A 19,252-nucleotide genomic window follows, 5' to 3' on the forward strand; every position below is an offset into this window, starting at 1 on the left:
CTGTTGTTGCACCTAGTTACAACAACATCCTATTTGTTCCCAAACAAATCACAGCACAAAGCGTTCCCACGGGATACTAGGAGCATCTCTTGACACACCACTCTTGGTTACACAGAAGGCATCCCATGATGATTTTCTGTAGGTCTTGAAGAACAGAGTGTTACACTCCAGGCTGACTTCTCGACCATGACTGCTCAACCATGACTGCACTTCAGTGACCTTCTCTCTACTAGACTGGAAATCATAGACTCATGGAATCACAGAATAGTTTGGGTTGAAAGGGACCTTTAAAGGTCACCTAATCCAACCCCCCTGCAATGAGCAGGGACATCTTCAACTCGATCAGGTTGCTCTGAGCCCTATCCAACCTGACCTTGAATGTTTTTAGGGATGTGGCATCTACCACCTCTCTGGGCAACCTGTTCCCGTGTTTCACCACTCGTAAAAAATTTCTTCCTTACATCTAATCTAAACCTACCCCCTTTCAGTTTAAATTCATTACCCCTTGTCTACAGGCCCTACTAAGAAAGTCTGTCCCCCATTTTCTTACAAGACCCGTTTACATATTGAAAGGCCACTGTAAGGTCTCCCCAGAGCCTTCTCCTCTCCAGTCTGAACAACTCCAACTCTCTCAGCCTGTCCTCATCAGTATCACTGTGCTCCTGGGGACCAGATAAGCTCGTCCAGTTCTCTGAATCTCTGCCATCCCGCCACTTTTGTCATCTGAAGGTGACCACTACCAAGGAGCTCCTGCTGCCATTCAGCTCCAGGAACAGGGACAGCCCTGAGCAAGACCTCAGAGCACTTTTCTCCAAAGTCTGCCCACACCTGCGGCCCCCGCATTTGCACTGGCATCTCTGCTTTCCAATCACAGAGGTACTCAAACGGCCAGGAACACAACTAAGTATTACAGCTCACACCGCAGGCAGCTCTGACACAGCCACAGCTTTGCACGGCTCTGTAGATGCTACTAGCAGATTGAAAGACATTGGGGGGAAAAAAAAAATAAAAGCAAGCCCACATGGAGGTGACTTTCCTTCCACTGCACAGAAGAGGCTTGCAAGGCAAGTTCTTCCACCGGGCTCCCGGGCTGGCCGTGCCACGGGCAGGGCTCAGCCTGCCCCACTCTGGCACCGGTGCCGGCAGCCCTGTGCTGCACGGCGCCGCCGGCTCGCTGACTGATGAAAATCCAATAGCCACATGAGACCTGTGCATCACAGCACAAAAAGGAGATGCACATACAGCAAGGCTGGTTGATCCCCGCCCCCCCCCCCCCAGCCTTCCCACTCATCCTTTAGCTGAACTTGGCCTGAACCGAGGCTGTAATGAGAGAAGCCAGGCATAAACCACAGGACTTACAGACCTTAGACATACCGTGAGAGCTCTCCTACCTCTTCTAGTGCTTCCCACTGGGGCTCAGCCACATCTCTGCAGATTCAGGATGGATTTGCCCATGCAGAGGGACTCCACACCTGTACTGCAGGAGGCACGCTCTGCCTTCCCTGGTGGGAAGCATTTCCCATGGCTCACACCAGGCATTTTGCACATATATATGCACATGAAAACATTTCTTGGGCAAGAGCTTGTGCCTATCGCCTTGCAATCACCTGTCCTGTAGGTCAGCTACCAATGATTTTGATCAGGGTTTCTCCCAGGAGTGCAAAGCTGAAAACACTGTTCTCTGAGAAACAGCAAGATACTGCTTGGTTGAACACAAACAACTCTCTTGGTTTTTATTAATGTAACAGGCATTTTCAGGCTCACTTTGATTATTTTGTACATCCAGTGCTACACAGTTCATAGGTACAGCCAAAGGCGAGAAGGTCTCTCCAAGACTCCCAATGAGCAGGGATTTCACAAGATCCAAGTGGGATGTGTCTACCTAGACATGTGCAGACAGACCTAGGCTTGCTCCGCTTGTGCCCAAAGTTGACTGGGAATCAATCCAGCTTAAGACAAAAGCCATGGAGCCACATTAGTAAAGCACTCTGCCCAAGCTCATATGCACAAAGTGTGTGCCCTGGGCAAACACCAACCACACCTTTGATTTTGTCCTCCACAACAGTTACATGAGAACGGAAGGGTTATAAATCATCAACCCAGAAAATGCCTAATAACCACTATTAGAAAGAACAGATTTAAGTGAACAAGTGTACTGCTCTGCCCTGTTCAAATGGTGGCTTTCAAGCCATTTGGTCCTTGGGGAACCATGTACCATATTGTATGGGTCTGTGGCAAAGAACACAAGAAATACAGCTCTAATGCAAGACTTAAATTTCCTTGAAAGGATCCCAAACCTCCATCAAAAAAAAAATAATTTAGGAACCCACAAGGTAAGAAAGGTTTGAAGAACCAGTTAGAAGGTGCATAATGAAGGGAAATCCACCTTTGGGTGGAAACAGCTGCTGAAAACTCAACCCAACCAAACAAAACCCCCACAACAGCAGTGACCTCATTGCTATGGTTTGTGAGGAACAGTATATACAACAAAAAGGAAATTGTTCACAGGGAAGAAAGTGAATTGAAATGTAGCCAATACAAAGAGAAATATGAATGTAGAAAGAAAGGCTTGAAGACCCTGAATGATCATCAAAAGGCACCTCTAGTAACATGTGCACCTTAAAGATGGGAAAATAGCTGTTTGCTGCATCACCAACATACTTGCACCTGGAAGTGCCTGATGAACCATCCAAGCAGACACCAGGCTTGATACGTTTAGCTTGAACGCCTTAGTAAACACATGAGAAGAAAGTGTATTTCTAGACATACATGGGTGACAAGACAACATACACGGAAATAAAAGGAGCTGATGGAGTAGTAGACTCTTCTGTTGAAATAAGATTAAATCTTAGGCTGTGTTTATCTGTGAAGGGCTTGGATTAGATTCAAGATAGTTTAGAGAGAAAAAAAATCAATGACAGCCTACACCTTGGCACTTTCAGGACTCCCGAAGCAGTTGACCTTTTTGGACAGAAAAAAACCCCAAAAACCAAACAACAACAAACCCAACATAAAACTTCTTCATCTTATAAATCATGTGGATGCTACCTCAATGGGTGAAGTGGACTGGGCTGAAACTCCCCATTCGGCTCCACGATGTGGCATGAGTCTAACACCTCATCACTGCCAGGTCCCCTTTCCCCACTTCCTTGAAGCCACGGCTGGCCCTGGTGCTCACCAAACCTCTCCAGAAGCTGGTGCAGCTCACTGACCTTGCAGAAAGCTTACCCAGCATGGGAACAGGCTCACTTTTTAACAGCACAGTGGGCTGTGGAGGGATCAGTGCCAGAGCCAGCACAAGGGCTGAGGAGAGCTGGAGAGGTCAGTGGTACCATCCCCTTTGGTGGCAGGAATGCTGACAGCCCAGCACCTCCCAGAACAGCCCATCACACGGCCAGCAAGCAGCAGATGAGAGAGGTGGACAATAAGGAGGAAGGGAAGACGATAATATATAAAAGGCTTATTTTGGTTTTGGGGAACTGCCTATGATTTAAACCCCAAATCAAGATGCAAATCTGTCAGCTGAGAGAACAGTGCTGGGTTCTGTTTTGGTTTTGCTTGGGGTTTCTTAGCCCGGTTGGCAGGACACTTGCAAGTAGCTCATCCTAAGGGAAATAACTCTGATTTTCCTTACGAATTCTAAGCCACTTCAAACAAACAGCAAAACCTGTTCACAGATATTGCCCATCCCCAGACACCCTGATCCGACAAACACATTTGTTTTATCTCTGAAAAAAATATTTTACCACTCCATACCTCTGCGTGAAGAAGAAAAAGGAGAAGACGACGGCTTAGTCCAGAAGAGAAACAGAATAGGCACACGATGCTTTGAAAATTGCACAAAACACTGAAGTGGGAAAGAAAAGTAAGTGAGCAGACAGGGAAGTTGCTCTTGCTCCTGGTACCCTTCACGTCATAGCACTGGGTATGGCAGCATGAAGCTCTGATCACTCCTACATATGCCTACAGCTGGTAACTCCTGCCTTGCAACCTCTGCATGCCCCACGCTGGGGTTTGTCTTCTGTTCATTAAAACACATTGAAATGCCCTTTTTGAAGTGGTTTTCCAGAAAGGGCTCTGACAGATTTGAGGTTGATCCAAATTAGGAATCCTGCCCCCTGGGCCACGCTTTGCCTGCCATCACCAGTGCTGCTGCCCATGAGAACCATGGCCACATGTCCCTTGCATGGTCAGGCTCAAAGGGACAATGCAGTGGCTGCAGCTGTAGAGCACAGACAGTAGCAGTGACGGTGCGGGCAGACCACGCTCCATGCCAGGTTGTGGCATGTGGGGATGCAAGGACCGAGTCGGAAGTGATGAGTTTGGTGGAAAGACTTCATTGGGCATCAGAAATGGCCTTGAACGAGCATCCAGAAATTTGTAGCCCTGGGTGAGGGAGTAGGGGTATTTCAGCAGGACTGAGTCAGGGCAGGGGCTGGCACAGCTCTGTGCCATGGCAGGGCAGGTGAGGAGCCAGAATTAAGGGGAAGGACAGAGGAGCTGGATGCAAAAAGCAGATATCCGACAGGAGGAGAGGTGGCAGGGGCTGTGCAGGCTCCTTCTGCCCACAGGGCACTGGTGGCCCTGGGTGGCAGACGGAGGACACAAATCACAGTTAGGAGAGCACCAACACTGTGCAGGAAGCAAAGCCGGACACACCAACCTGCAGCACACAGGACCTCGTGGCCCAGCGTGTCCCTGCCATGTCCCTCGTGCAGCTCTTGCTCCCTGAAGATCTCTGTCCCATGGACCACATGAATACAGACACTGAAGACTCTGGAAGATTTCTGGTGGAAAAGATTGCCAGATTCTTCATCCTTTTAGGCAAATTTTGGTGGTCCTCTAAATTTTGGCTTCACTCAAAGATACTACGAGTATGCAAAGGATGCTTCAAACACAGAAGGAAGCACCACAGAACAAGAGACTTGCAGAAAACCAAGCAGTAAAAAAAAAGCATGTTTCCAAACCGTCAGAAAATACAGCAAGGAGGCACAATCCTACAAAAGGTGTAAGAGCAGCAAGAATGTAATACACAGGGATACACGGGAGCCTCATCGCAGCCTGGGGATGTTAGAGAGATGGGGGAAGGCAGATGAAGTGAGTACCATGGGTGCAAATCAGGCAGCACGCAGCCATGGTTCACCGGATTAATGAATCTGAGCTGGGGCAAAAATACCTCTGTAAATGACACAGTAAAATCCACTCAGTCACTTTTTTTAAAAAAAAAATACTGTGTAGTTTGTGTGTAATAATGCCACCTGTTGCAGACACGAGACCCGGGGCTGCAGTTCAGCAGGATGCTGGCAGGCGCTGTGCGGCCCTGCCACTGCAGGACCTCTGCAAGGTGACATGATGTGGTGACGCTCACCCTGTCCGCATCTGCTCAAAAATGGTGCCAGGTGAAGCCACATCAGGCATCCTCCATGTACCCCACTAATCTTACACCCGATCCGGTATTGCCTGTCCTCCCATGGCCAGCGTGAAGCCAGCTCAAACACAGCAGGCCAACGTAACCTTCCCGCAGCAAGTTCAGCCTGATCCCACGGGGAAGCCAACCGCATGCCCAGGGCTGATCTGGATCAAAGCCACGCTGCTGGCTCGCCCCGCGGTGCCAGCAACAGGCTGGAACAGTTGTGAAACCAGCGCCTGAGAAGGGCACGGGAGCGCAGAACAGCACAGCAGCCAGGGTAGCTGCCCAGGAGCAGGTTCACACGGAGGAGGAATGAGACAGCATGGTAGCTGTTGCTGCTGGTTGATGATCCAGAGCACGGAGGAAGGGCAGGTGTAAAAGAAATTAGTTCACAGTTTTGTCAGATTTTATCGTTTCCTACATAAATGAATCTTGAGTTTTAAGAAAGAACACAGCAAAAATGATAAATGCCTTGTGTTTCAAAGAAACAGCGCTCCCAAAATAAGCCATGTCCAGTCTCGCTGCTAACTCAACTTTGCAGAGAAATACATTTAGCAACCAAAACAATAAAAGAAACGCTGTATTCCCCACAGCTCTTCTGCTATTTGCTTTTCAACAAGACACTGATTCAAAAGACCAGCTGGAGCCACTTGGGTGCTAACAGCATGAAGCATCTGCTAAGAAATAAACAGTTTTGTGAACCAATGTGCCTACCCAATCCACTCCCTCCTCTTGGCCTTTCCCCAAATGGCTTTCTAGCCACCTTTCCCAAGGATACCTCTTCTACCTCAATGTCCTTCTCTGGACTCAAACCCATCTGAGCTCCTCCTCTCCCCAGCTCCCTCTCCAATAGGCACCGCAAACTGCTGGAGGCTCACCCCCAGGTGGAGTCAGCTGCAAGATCTCAAAACACTTCAACGTTTGCTTATATTTTTCTATTATTTTTTTAATAGAATTTTCTTTGGAAATTGTTTCAGTGGGGTCAAAGCTGGCCTGTTCACTGCTTCACTCATCCAAAAAAGCACTGCTCCTCTCTGAACCCAATGATGCACACAGGGCATCCCTGGAGACCCTCTCACTGGCACGGCCCTGAGCATTTCACAAAGCACCAAAGAGCTGCCAGGCACTGACATGGAAGGGAGGAGATGCTGGAGGTGACTCACGCCAGCCACCATTGGGTGACACCTCGGCCAGGGAGCCTCCGCCAGCAGCACTGGCAGGCCCTGAACACCACCCACTTAACCTTGCCCAGCAGCAGCCTTCCAGCTGTGGCTCCCTGCAGCTTCCACAAACCAGGAATGTTTTCCAAACACAACAATTTGCAAAACAACGTTCATGTGCAAATTCATGTCCAAAAGAGGTTCCAGCCAGACGAGGTGATGCTGGGACTTTGAAGGACTCTGCTGGCCATCTCCATGCAGGGTGGGCAAACACACCCAGTGAAGAAGGGTTGGGCTGAGAGGGGGTATCTATTCACTATCCCTCAGGGTATCACCGAGGGAAGGCAGAGCGGTAGCACAAGGCCAACGTGTTGCACAGAAGCTCGTGATGCTCCTACCCAAACCGTGTCAGCGGCAGGGCTGGGAAATGGAAGGTAGTCTGGGAGGAGGAGAGAGGAGAGATTGCACAGGGAGGAAAGGTGCAGCAAGTGGTAAATTTGGACCTATGACCTGTTTCCAAAGGAGGGGGGCATCAGCCAGATGAAGCACATGTTTTCCCTGCAGACCTCCTCCAAAGCCCCTAGGCACTGCTGCTGATCCCTCCAAGGGGCCACTGCTTCACCACTGTGATGCCTGCATCTCGTATGCATGCCTGAAAGTGCCTGCAACTGTCACCAACCAGCCTGCTGGATATCCAACTGCAAAAGTAGTGTGCACAAAGCCATACACGTGCAATAAAAATAGCTGCAATTGGGATTCCTACTCCTTTAATCAGCTTTTAACTGCTAAGGTAAAACAGGATAGATGCTCAACAGGAGTTGCGCTTGAAAGTGTCGGAGGTGCGATGGACAGTTTTGTGGAAATCTTCCCTTTTTTCAACAAATGTATCTTTGAAATCAAAAGCAGTCTGCGGGAAGACACGGGGAATCCTGAGATAACAGTAATGATCCAACCAGCATGCACTGCTCCATACAGCAAAGGCAAAAGTATTTAAACTCAATAAAGTTAACAGCATGCCTTGGAAGTTTCTAAGTGAACAAAAAATTAAAGAAAAATGAAGCAGAAAGACTCAACATTATCAACAGAGATGGACAGGGAACAGAGAGAAATGGAGAGAGGGGACAGTAAATCTTCCCTGATCACCTGGCTGTTTGTAAGGGGCCACGAGGAATATTTCAGCACCTTCAAAACCACCACCATTTATTTTATGAACATGATCGAGCAAACTGGCATGGCCCTGCCATCACTAAACCTTTATATAAACCCTGTTTTACCATACTAAATACTGGCAGTTTACGGGCAAACTGCCTGGCAGGCTCCTGCCCAAGGACCAGCAGGCTTGGCACTTTGTCCAGGGAGCTCCAGCAGATGCTCTGGCCATGGGTCTCTTATCCCGACTCCAGGCTACTGGAAAGACATCAACCCATGTAGGCAGAGTGCTGTAAAAAAGCTGAGCTTGGAGCGCTGTAACAAAAGCTGAGCTCATCCAGGGAAGGCAAAGCCCGTTTTGTCCTGGAAAGGCTCCCAATACAGTTTTTTCCAATCCCAGTCATGCACGGGGAGGGACCCGGTCACAGGGCTGGAGCATTGGCTCCTGTGTGTATTCTCTGTGGCCGAGCATCATGGGCATGAGCAAAATCCCCAGCAGCCTGTTACACAACACCACGCTGTTTATGTTTTTAACTGAAATGTTGAAAACAGAGGGAGGGGGGAAAATCCACTGCAAGCTAGCACGTTATCCAGCCAGAAAGGATGTGTGTGACAGCTGCCCCCTCCACACCATATCGTACCCCAATATCCTGCCAAACCCACATGGTTTGGATTAGCAATGCATCCCCTGGAGAAACAGCACCGGTTTGGGATGCAGGCAGGGCGCAGTGCTCCCCTTGAGCACAGCAGAGAAAGGGAAGCACACCCCAGCTCCCAGCCCTCGCCTGCCATCAGACTGGCATGGATTTGGGAAAAGCACAGTCCGTCTCCCGGACCTTGAATGCTGGCTAATGCAAGTTTGATAGGATATCCTGGGAAGCCTTCAATCAGGGCACCCAAGCACCTCTGTGCCAGCCAGGTCACATCATTTACCTACTGTGCAGTGCTCATGATAGACGTTTGAACTGAACCCTGCAGCACCCAAGCTGGGATGCATAAGCCCTCTCTAGGCTCTATCGCACTCAGAAAACAGCTCTGATCTAGCAAAACTCACCAGTCAAAAATCTGGTCCAGGACACTACTTCTTGCCTACAGGCTTCTTTCCTCCCCTCTCAACTGATGCAAAAAGGCACGGGGTTAAGTTCAGCCTGGAATGCTCAGCCCCTGCAGATGGGCAGTGATAGATGAGGAAGACAAGCACTTCTTTGGTCCACCTGATCCCAGAGAGCATCTCCTGCACTGCTGCACTCCCGCTAATCCTCTCAACAACTTTATTCACCAACTTCAAGTAAAGTTCTGGAGTCATTTTCAGCACTCATTCAGAGGCCTGTGAAGTGTTTCCAGATGATTCTTCCTTCTTTTTTTTTTTTTTTTTTTTTAAACAGCTTGCGTATTTCTGTCTAAGTCAACAGATCCAGTCATTGCTGTTACACATTGTCCTCAGTCTGAGAGCTATTTTCGCTCATGGTAAAAGAAACTGCAGTTCTTTCTGATTAACTCCACAGAAATGTCCATTACTCAGACAGGAGTCTGCAAAGCTGGCTTGAACTAATCATCAGATTAGTTTAAAACAATTATGTTTTGAAGATGAGCATCCTCTGGCATCCCAAATATCATTCTGAGGTTTTTATTCACTAATAATGTTATTTTTTCTTTTACTGTCACCATCAGGTTAATCACAGAACAGAAACATCATCAAAACCACCCAGACCATCGTGGCATAACCCAAAATAACACAATTAGTTTCCATAACTGTCTTCTCTGCAGAAGCAGCGTATCCTATTCCAGTCTTGGCTCCATACTGCCTCATGATTCAGTTTTGAGGAGAAGTCCACAAAGAAGCTGCATGGGTTAGTGCGAACCCCAAAACTGCATCATGCAAAAGGCAGTACAGAGCTGCCCCCAAAGGTGATGCGGCAAGTGCAGCGCTGTGGTTTGGAGCGAGCTTGCCTGGCTGGCAGGGCACGGCCGCTCGCTGGTGGTCCAGTATGGGATAACTCATCTTTACGACAGGAGGAATGGGTTTCAGCAAGTAAGCACACACTACCTGACAGATAGACACAAACAGACCCTAAAAGGGTCTTAGAGCATATGGAAAAAGCCAGGGCTGTCAAGCCAAAGCCACGGCTGTCAAGCCAAAGAGTTGCACAGTGCCCCTTTGCACACTGTCCCACCAAATCTGACACTGCAAGAAAACGAGGCTGCAGGTCCTTCCACCATCAGCTGGGCTTTCACAAGAGCACAGTGCTTGTGCCGACGGCCGCAAGTTGACCCAGGGTCAGTGCAGCTCCCCAGCGCGGAAACAGCCCTGCGGGATTCCACACACAGCACGGTGACCCTCTCCTCTTCTCCTTTCCCTTCTGTTGAAGCATCACTTGAAGCAAAAGTCTGAAAATGCATTAAGCAGGTAAGAAAAGCAACCACATCATGAAGCGAGCACACAAAGCACACCGTGAAGTTTACAAGTGAGGCTGGTCTTACTCATTTGTATTTCAAAGGCCAGGTTGACACAAGACATTTTTCTTGTTCTAGCTTCCTCTGTGAAGGGAATAATAGTAACTTTGAGTGTTGTTGCCACAGCAGCAGCCAGAGCCTTCCTGCAGAGTCAGCTACAAAGACATTCAACCTGCCTTGCTTGGAGGACACAAGGACCAACCTGGGAAAATCCCCCTTTGGCTGACAGACCCACACCGATTTCAGCAGGTTTGCTCATGCTCATACACTCACCAACCCATCCTAAATTCCCTATGGCTCAACTGAATATTAAGCTAATCATTTTGAGTGTCTTCCCTCCTTCCCTAACTTCACACTCCAAAATCCTTTCATCTTCGGAGCTCTCACTGATTGATGGTGACATTCAGTGACAAAACTTGGGCTCAATGCTTTTAACACCTTTGTGGTCTCTTTTCACACTGTAAGCTGAAACTCAGTTTACAGTCTGCCCTGTCACGCCAGACCCACCAAGACACCTTGCTGGAGGTGACAATATCTTGCTCTGGCTTAACGCCTGCCTCAGCTGACGACCTCAAAACTGGCAGTCAAGGTACAGAGCACATTTATCTATAAGAATTTCAGCCTTGCATCCTCCTAGTAAAACCCAGCTCTTCCAGAGGAACGAGCCATCCTCCCCACTCTACACCTCACACGTTTTGTGCCGGTTTTCAGGTAATAAATCTAGAAACCCCAGAATTTCTTGGAAATCTTTACTCTCCTACAACAAAGCCCACCATAAATCAGCTGGACTGTGACTCACATTAGGCAAATATGTAAAACTGACGAAGTCACAACAAAGTCTCCATCTCCTTGGTAGATACCACCATAACTATCTCCTTGGTTGATACCATCATGACCATGCAGAGGCCTTAAAGAAATGTAACAAAGGCCATGAATGTCCATGCAATGAGAGCGTCCTCTTCCAAGCAGACCAAAAGATGGGTGCATTAAGTGACTATTTTGCTCCACTGGTTCCTTCAGTTTGGAGCTGACCACAAGGCTCCACTTTTCCTCCGCAACTTGACCCAGTGATTAACTTTAGCTCCTTTTCTGCCCCAAAAGCATGTTGGAACTGTTGGGAGTCCTTCCACCCAGTTATTAAGTTGGCGCACTTAATGACCCTAGCAGGCACACCAGGAAAGCAAAGCCAGCAAAGCAAGGTGTGTAAGAAACAATGGGGGAAGCAGCTTGCCCCAATTAATGATCTCCATATCCAAATCAGAATTTTCCTTTGAAGTTTGCCACCCAGTGCAGAGCTCCTCCCACCAGTCTTCTCCTCCACCTACCACCACACACTCCACCTCTGCCCCACCTCCTGTCTCCAGCCTTCAGCCATGCCCATGACACCCTAATCAGAGTCCAGCACATGTTCCCTCCTCTTTCAGGGCAGTTTTATCCCCATTTTTAAAGCCTTTTTCCCCATATATGTTTTGTCCACGTTTGTGGACCCACGCCCATTTGCACACATACAGCCAACTCAAGAGATCTGGGGGTTCCACCTAGCAGCCACAAAGCCCACACTCCCCTCACCTACCAGCAACTGAAATGGTGCTGGATGGTTTGTGCCTTCTCTTGCCCAGGTGGAACACTGGTCTTATCTGGGGATGAAGGGAAGTAAACTGGGACAGTTGCAGAGAGGTCTGGAAACGGACCGATTGGACCAGACACATCCAACCCAAGATCCCACCACAAAAGTGAGAATGATTTCCTCATGACAGTGAAGCCAAGACAGGCTATATATAAATCACATACAGTAACGCATAAACACAGAGCTATATATAAGATATATATAAAGTACACACCAAAATAACACCAACAAGTACGGATGCCAAAGCAGTGATAAATTTAGCTTATTAGAGAAGTGGCAGAATCTTGTAAGATCATGGAAAAAAAGGCTATTTTGAACAGTAACGATCACGTTTCAAAAATAGTGGATATTCTTGGCTTGGTGCCCTACACAGCGCAACATAAAATGATAATATCAGATCTCATGGGAGAAAAATCAGCCAGAAGGCCCACGTGAGATATCCCAGGAAAAATGAAGATTGCATGCATTAGGGCGCTGTAGCAATTAGGGCATCATGGAGTGCACCAGTGTGCTGTCTGTGACAGCCTGCCGCTAAAATGCGATTTTCTTAAAACCCTGCAGCCTTGACATGGCAAAAATCAGCAAAACCTCAGAAATAACTTCTCAAAATCCATTCCTTGAAGGCCAGTCCAACATAAACAAGACAAAAAGTAATGTTGGCAGGGAATGCCGGGATGTCATCCTGGAGTTAACCTAGATAAGGCAATAATGTCAACAATGTCAAATGCATATGAATTAGAATAAAGCAATACTGTAGTTAGCTCAATGACTTCGTAACAATCAACTTACAGTGCAAAACAAGACTAAAAATGAAGGAAAATGGGCCTGAGAGTTTTTATCACAATTGGATAATGTGCCCAAGGATATCGAAGGGGACACCGAGTATCCCAGGGCTGGGCAGCATTAAGCAACTCCTCTAGAAAGGTGAGAATAAAAAATACAAAGTAGTACCGACTAAATTTCAATGAAAATGGGCCTGTGAGTTTTTATCACAATTGGATAATGTGCCCAAGGACATCCAAGGGGCCACTGAGCATCCCAGGGCTGTGAAGCGTTTAATAACTCCTCTAGAAAGGTAAGACTGAAAAATACATGGTAGCACTACTCTGTAATAAAGCTTATTATAATATTAAGAAATAATTAATCATAAATAAACACATACTTATATGGAGCAAGAGTAAGTGCAAAACAGAATCACTACACCCAAAATTTAAGACCTACCACCAAGACAGAGGTGCACCTGAAGAGACACACTGTGCTCCACACTTTATGGACATCAGGACTTTTATCATAAAACCTTGAGTAAAATCCCTCCCCAGCACTTTTCAAAGAGAAATCTGTGCCTGACACACCAGCGTGGCTCTGAGCATCACTTGCCTAGCTCATCTTACAGCACAAAGTTTCCCCAACTTTCCCATCCTTTTCGCTGCTGTTTTGCTGGATTATTTGGCTGTGGGCACAAGGGACAAATTACAGGCGTGGGGTAACTCAATCTCTCTCTGCTCCGGAGGAGCTCGGCTGGCAGCTTGAAGTAAGGAGCTGACCTTGGTTATCTTACCCTCTTTTTTTTTTTTTTTTTTTTTTCCTCCTGCAAATGACCACAACAGAAACCTCAAAAGAAATTGTCCTAACCTCTCCTGGAGATTTTGATTTCAGTCCAACCTGGGTGCTATTTGAAGCTTCATGAAAGAAACACCTTAAATAAAAAGGTTTGTGGTGGAGAGCAGCAGTAAAATTGCTTTCAAAGCCTTAAAGCACATGGGTTCATCAGGAGAAACCCCGAGTGTGTTCATTAACTCCTGGCATGCTGGCAGTTTCAAAGATGCTGCCCATGGCCAAGATCAGCCTGTTATCCCAAACACAATCACCCGTCTGCTGCTGTAACCAGGCAGCAGCTCCAAATTTTATACTTATCCTCTGTTTCAGGGAAACAAAGACTTGATATTAAGTTCATCTTACATCCAAGCAACAGAGACATCAAGAAATTAAAAGGTGGGACTGCTCTCTCCCTAACCTTAGCTGTCTGGAAGTTAGGCATTTAATGTAAGCCAACTGTCTGGAAACCTTCCAAAGCATCATTTGTTCCCCCTCCTCCCACTGCATGTAAGTGGAGTTTACATTGGAGAAGAGGTTTTTTAGATTTCACACCTAACCTCAACTGACTCCTAACCACAGCCATTCAGGAGCAGTGAAGTCCACCAAACACCAGCTCCAACTGGCACAGTCATGCCAATACCGTATCTCCAAGCAGGTCAGCATTTTGGCTGCCAAGTCACACTTTTGGACACTTTTGGTCAACCTATAGGACCTGTCTGAGGTCACATGGGAGACAGATGGCAACGCCAGGACCAGGGTGCCCCATGCTCAAATTTGGGCTCTTCCGCCTTCTGGAAAATGAAACTGCTTTAAAGACCTTCATTTGTTCTCTCAGAAAACACACAAAAATGAATCCCAAGAAGCATCAATATTTTATTTTACTTTCAGCACAGCTGTTACAGAAATATGAAAATTCATTTCAGCAAGACAAACCATTTTCTCCCATCACCATCACCTGGACATCTCTTCCCAGATAACCTATGTGCTACATGACCTCCCAGCAATCAGACATGAGGAATGCCCATTCCGCCCCATTCCCACCTGGTTCTGCCCAACTGTCCAGCAGCCCTGCCCGGACCAGTGGCACCATCACAGACAAGAGCACAGGGAAAGGGTTGCAACTTCAGCTGTTTACCCAAAATACCAAGGCATTTGGGAATAACATAAAATAGCCAGAACCGTCGACTTTATACTCTTTGGGACTATGCCCGGATAGGAAATCTTCCCAGGAAAAGATCATTTGTAAAGCATTATCTATACGGTAAGGTCTAATGAGTTAATCCCCATCACAATGTGTATCTGATGCCTTCCCACAGAAGGATGCAACCCAGTAAGGAGGTATTTCTGGCATGTCACTACACATGGTCAACTTGCAGGAACATCAGCTCTCCCTGTCGTGACCACAAGGAACGACAAGATGGAAAACCACCACCCATCTTGCTCCAAGTCAGCAGCTCCCAGCATGCCTGCTTGGAGCAGTAACACCCCATATACCACCCACGACCACCACCCCTCAAGGGCAACTCTTTCCTCCACAGTTGAGATCCATCTATTGCTGTTAAAGACATCTCAGGTTCTCTTGTTTTGGGAATCCACTTGAAAGTTCAAGCAAATACACCTGAACAAAGGAAAAATAATGCAAACCCAACACATGCAGCCATTTGGCAGTTTGGTTCGGTTTTTTTCTTGTCCCATTTTTAATCCCCCCCTTCCACGAAGGTGCATTGGCACCATGCACCCACCAGTCACGTCAATGTGGACATGTCAAATCGCTTGGCTCCAGCCTGCACGCCAGCTTCTCCAAGATGATACTGCTGTGGCTGCAAGTTGCAATAAAGTGGGCAGTTATGACTCAGGATTATGGTTAAGAAAAATTACCCCCAGAGCACTTAATGTTAGCAGAATACACTCCAGTTTTACTTATTATCACCTCAGCACCCTTTACTCCATATTGGTTTTCAGTACACAGCTTGGTAATTCAGAAAATGAACATGGTTTTCTTAAAGAGGGTCAAATTTATTAAGGAAAAACATCTGCACAAGGATACCATCTCCGCAGAGGAGACATCTCTGACATCTCTGCAGGACATGCTGCAGATACATTCGCTGCCCACCAGTGCCATCACTTGTTGCCTACAAGTGGCCTGAGACCTCTCCCTGCTTCCCCCCAAACCCTTCAACATCAACTCATCGCAGCCAAGACAGACTATGTAGCAAAGGGCAACACCCAAAACTTGTGGCCACACAGGACACGTGGAAAGCTTTCCTGTGTGCAAGGTGGTGCAGTGTTGAAAGCGGTCACCTGGAGAGGTGGGGATGTCTCCATCCCAGGAGGTGCTGGCTGCCCTCCTCCAATGCTGATGGCACTGGAGACCTCCTGGTCAGCATTTTGTGGGCTTGCCCTTGGGTAGAGAGACATCAATGGCCTGGCTGCTGCCCCAGGACTTCCCTGCCTCCCCCCCACCCCCCACCCCAACTTTGCTCCCCCCAGGTCCCCACCGTGGCCCACATCTGGATGATGTCCCTCAACCTCCCTTGTTACATCCTCAAGCTTCCCAGGAAACACAGTGCACACCATGGGGAAACGCCAAGGTGTGGGCAGTTCTGTGTATGGTAAGGAAGGCAAAGGCATGGTGGGGGTTGAGAAAAAAATACAGATGATACAAACCAATGAGAGCAGTTTTTTATATGCATGTGATTTAACCATCCATAGACACTGTTAACTTTTGCTAGGAAGCAGCAAACTGAACAACCCAGTGATGCAAAACCTAAAAAAACCCAAAACAAAAACCAGACGACGAGAAAACACCTGGTTTGGCTCAATATATGCATTCTGCTGCATGGAGTCCCCCCAAGAACATGAGACCCACACAGCCATACACACCATGTGGCTTGCAAAGGAGACTGTATGAATCTGTACGAATGCCATCCTCTCTCTAGGCGTGGATATGTGTAACCATAAAACATGGCGAGTCACCGGCTGGCCCAGACAATGCTGGGAAGCCACTGATAAGGAGCAGCTGAATCCTGAAGAGGAAAACGCGAGGAGCTGAGGGAAAGCCAGACTGAACAACGTCACCGTTTATTTCTTCCAGATTGATAGCAATGGCTCTGAGGGAATGTAACGCCTCAAAACCTTAGATCAAAGCTCTGGGTGCCCACATGGACAAGGATGGAGCCTGCAGAGAGCATGGGGTTGCCCAGCCTGATGCTTCTTCCCCACCTCCCCATCCAGGCATCTGTGCACACACTCATCACCCCACGAAGCTACTTTAAAGAAGTAAAGCCACCTGAAATAGGAGACAGCTCAAACGTGGTTTTTTTTATCTTCACATTCTGCGTATGTCAAATGAAATCAGGAAGGGGGAGGAGCAGCCCACAAAATAAATAAGCATTTAACCACTGTGGTGAAAGAGTCAGTGTCTTGGCTTTGGTGGGGGCTGAGGAAGTGCTCATTAACATCAGGAAAATTAGTGAAACTACCAACGAAATGAAGTGGATCACGTCATGCCGCAAGAAAGCACAGGCAAGAAATGGGGGAGAGTGGCTCTGTGGCCACGGCTGATCTGACGGCACCTGACGGGACATGCATGCAGGTCCAAACCACAGTAAAAAAATTAACTTCATTGAAAGACCTGGTTGGGTGTAAACCCTGGCCAGGGGTAAAAATCTGTCTGCAGCAGAATAGGGGCAGGACAGAGGGAGTGACAGCTCAGCGCTGCTCACCACCACGCTCAGCATCGCCACGCTGGCCAAGAAGGGTCTTAAATCCACACGGTTTCCAGCTAAGGGACTGTCACTGCTTAACCAGCCACCCCTTGAGCTGCAGCAATTGGTTGGATTTGTGTACTGCTGCCGCACCAAACATGAGATAAAGCACAGCCTAAAAGCCTTTCCAGGTAGGTTTACACTAACCAGTCTAACATCATACCTGGAACAGTGTAACGGGCAGCAGCTCAGCAAGCTCTGCTCAACCAGCGCTCCTCAGACTGCGTTCATCAAAGGTTTTAAGCTGCTACACACACTCCTGTGTTGGGGATCGGCACTGATTTAGCTGAATTACTGCAAAACCTGGAGGAAACTTTGTGGCAGGGACCTCATGAAGTGCCAACCAGCCGCTGTGAGCAGTGCACTGCTGATGAAAACGCTGCCCATGCTCGCCCTGGAGCCAGCTCCCCACCTGGGCAGCATCACCACAGCCCACCCTTTGGTCTTCTGTATCCCCTGGCCTGTCCTCTGGGCTTTGCCTCTCTGCAAGATCCTTAGGCTTGACAGAATTATCTTGTCATGTTGGACCCAACTGCTTTTTCTCAGGGCTGATCAACTTGCGTCATGCAAATTACCCAGGGTGGAGGTAAACTTCATTAGTGGCAGAAAAGGGCATTCAGATGGTTCCTTTTATGCTTCACAGGTCATTTGCATCCGTATTCTCTGCCTTGAGGGCAACTCCCAGTTGACTGAACACCTGCTTTTAGCTGCCAGGAAGCAGATAACAAACCTCCTTCTCCACCACCCCCAACTTTAGCTGCTGTCACCGAGACCTGTGAAACCTTCCTCACTTCAGGCAGGCTGCTCATTTTATCTTGGTCAAGATGGAGGTGAGCACGTTTTCCCACTTACCATGTCCCAGAATCCCAAAGCATCCCAGCAATGAAACCCAAGGAAAACGGAGAGCCTCACGCCACCAGGTCACAGGCAAATCTAAGGGGCACCATGAGTCCCTGCAACATCTTCTAGTCCCCAAAGCAGACAGACGTAAGGCAAAAGATGTACGTGTCTCCAGCTTGGACATGGCCAGGGCTCAGGCAAAGGGCTGTGGCCACACGATCTCACATGTTTCCCTCACTATAAAAGGGAGCGTTTCCTCTCTCCAGAACGGTAGTGAAAATATTCCAATGACTCGTAACACAGAAAAGCTAAAAGTAAACTGCAGAAGAAACCCTACATATCAAAGCGCACACACACACACACACACACGTTCTCTTTGCCCAGTTAAAACTAAACAGGTGTGATGCACTACAGCAACTTATATTTGTTCCTTGATTTAAGGTGACTACCTTGACAACGGACTGTCAAAATCAAACCCTCTTTCTCAACAGACTGCACCTCTTAGAACATACTGAGGGCATCAGCAGAAGCAAAAGCATACCAAAAATCTTCCAGAGTTGCATCTGGTTAGGTACAACAGCTTGTACGTCCACATTTTAACCTTTTCTGCTCAATATTTATCCACACTACAATAAGGACTATCCAGCGCAGGCTGAGCACCCTGCAAACGTTAACAGAAAACAATGCTCCTGTCCTTCAAAAAAACAAAAGGGGGGTGAAGCAGAGGAGGTGGTCCAGCAAAGGCAGACAGATATCTGGGGCGGAACTTCCCCTGCAGGGGAGATGCAGTGAGTTGCACAAAAGCTCTCAAGGGAGATGCTGATCAACAGAGACCTGACACACAAGTCTCAGCTCTTCACGTTACTGCACCTGCGGGCTGCTGCACTGCAGCTGAGTTACTGGGATGTGGATGCTCCCGCTACAGGTGTCAGGCTCCCGTAGGGACAGGGTAAGCATTACTCCAAATCTTCCCACGGCCGAAAACCCACAAGCCACACTACTTGAAAAGTCAGAGGCCAGAGCGGCTCCAGGGCTGGTTCCCAGGAGGTTTGGGGACAGCCCCAGCAGCCTCGCCCGCTCTCAGTGCAGTGGCTCCTGGGGCTTGAGTCATCTTGCTGGTCCCCACTGGGACTGCAACAGCCAGCACAAGATGACCCAGTTGGACTGAAACCTCCTTGGCAATCATACCCTATCCTTCAGGAACGTACTTACACTACCAGTCAGGGTGTATAAATGCCGAGCAGGCTCA

At 48.0% G+C, this 19,252-nt stretch overlaps 1 long non-coding RNA gene across 8 annotated transcripts in view; it reads right to left on the bottom strand.

Annotated features, from left to right (window-relative positions):
* The window catches only part of LOC114013241 (uncharacterized), a 142,018-nt gene that overhangs the window by 61,669 nt on the left and 61,097 nt on the right, over positions 1 to 19,252 (bottom strand). The window lies entirely within an intron of this gene.

Source organism: Falco peregrinus, chromosome 3 (assembly GCF_023634155.1).
Source record: "Falco peregrinus isolate bFalPer1 chromosome 3, bFalPer1.pri, whole genome shotgun sequence".
Classification (NCBI taxonomy): domain Eukaryota; kingdom Metazoa; phylum Chordata; class Aves; order Falconiformes; family Falconidae; genus Falco; species Falco peregrinus.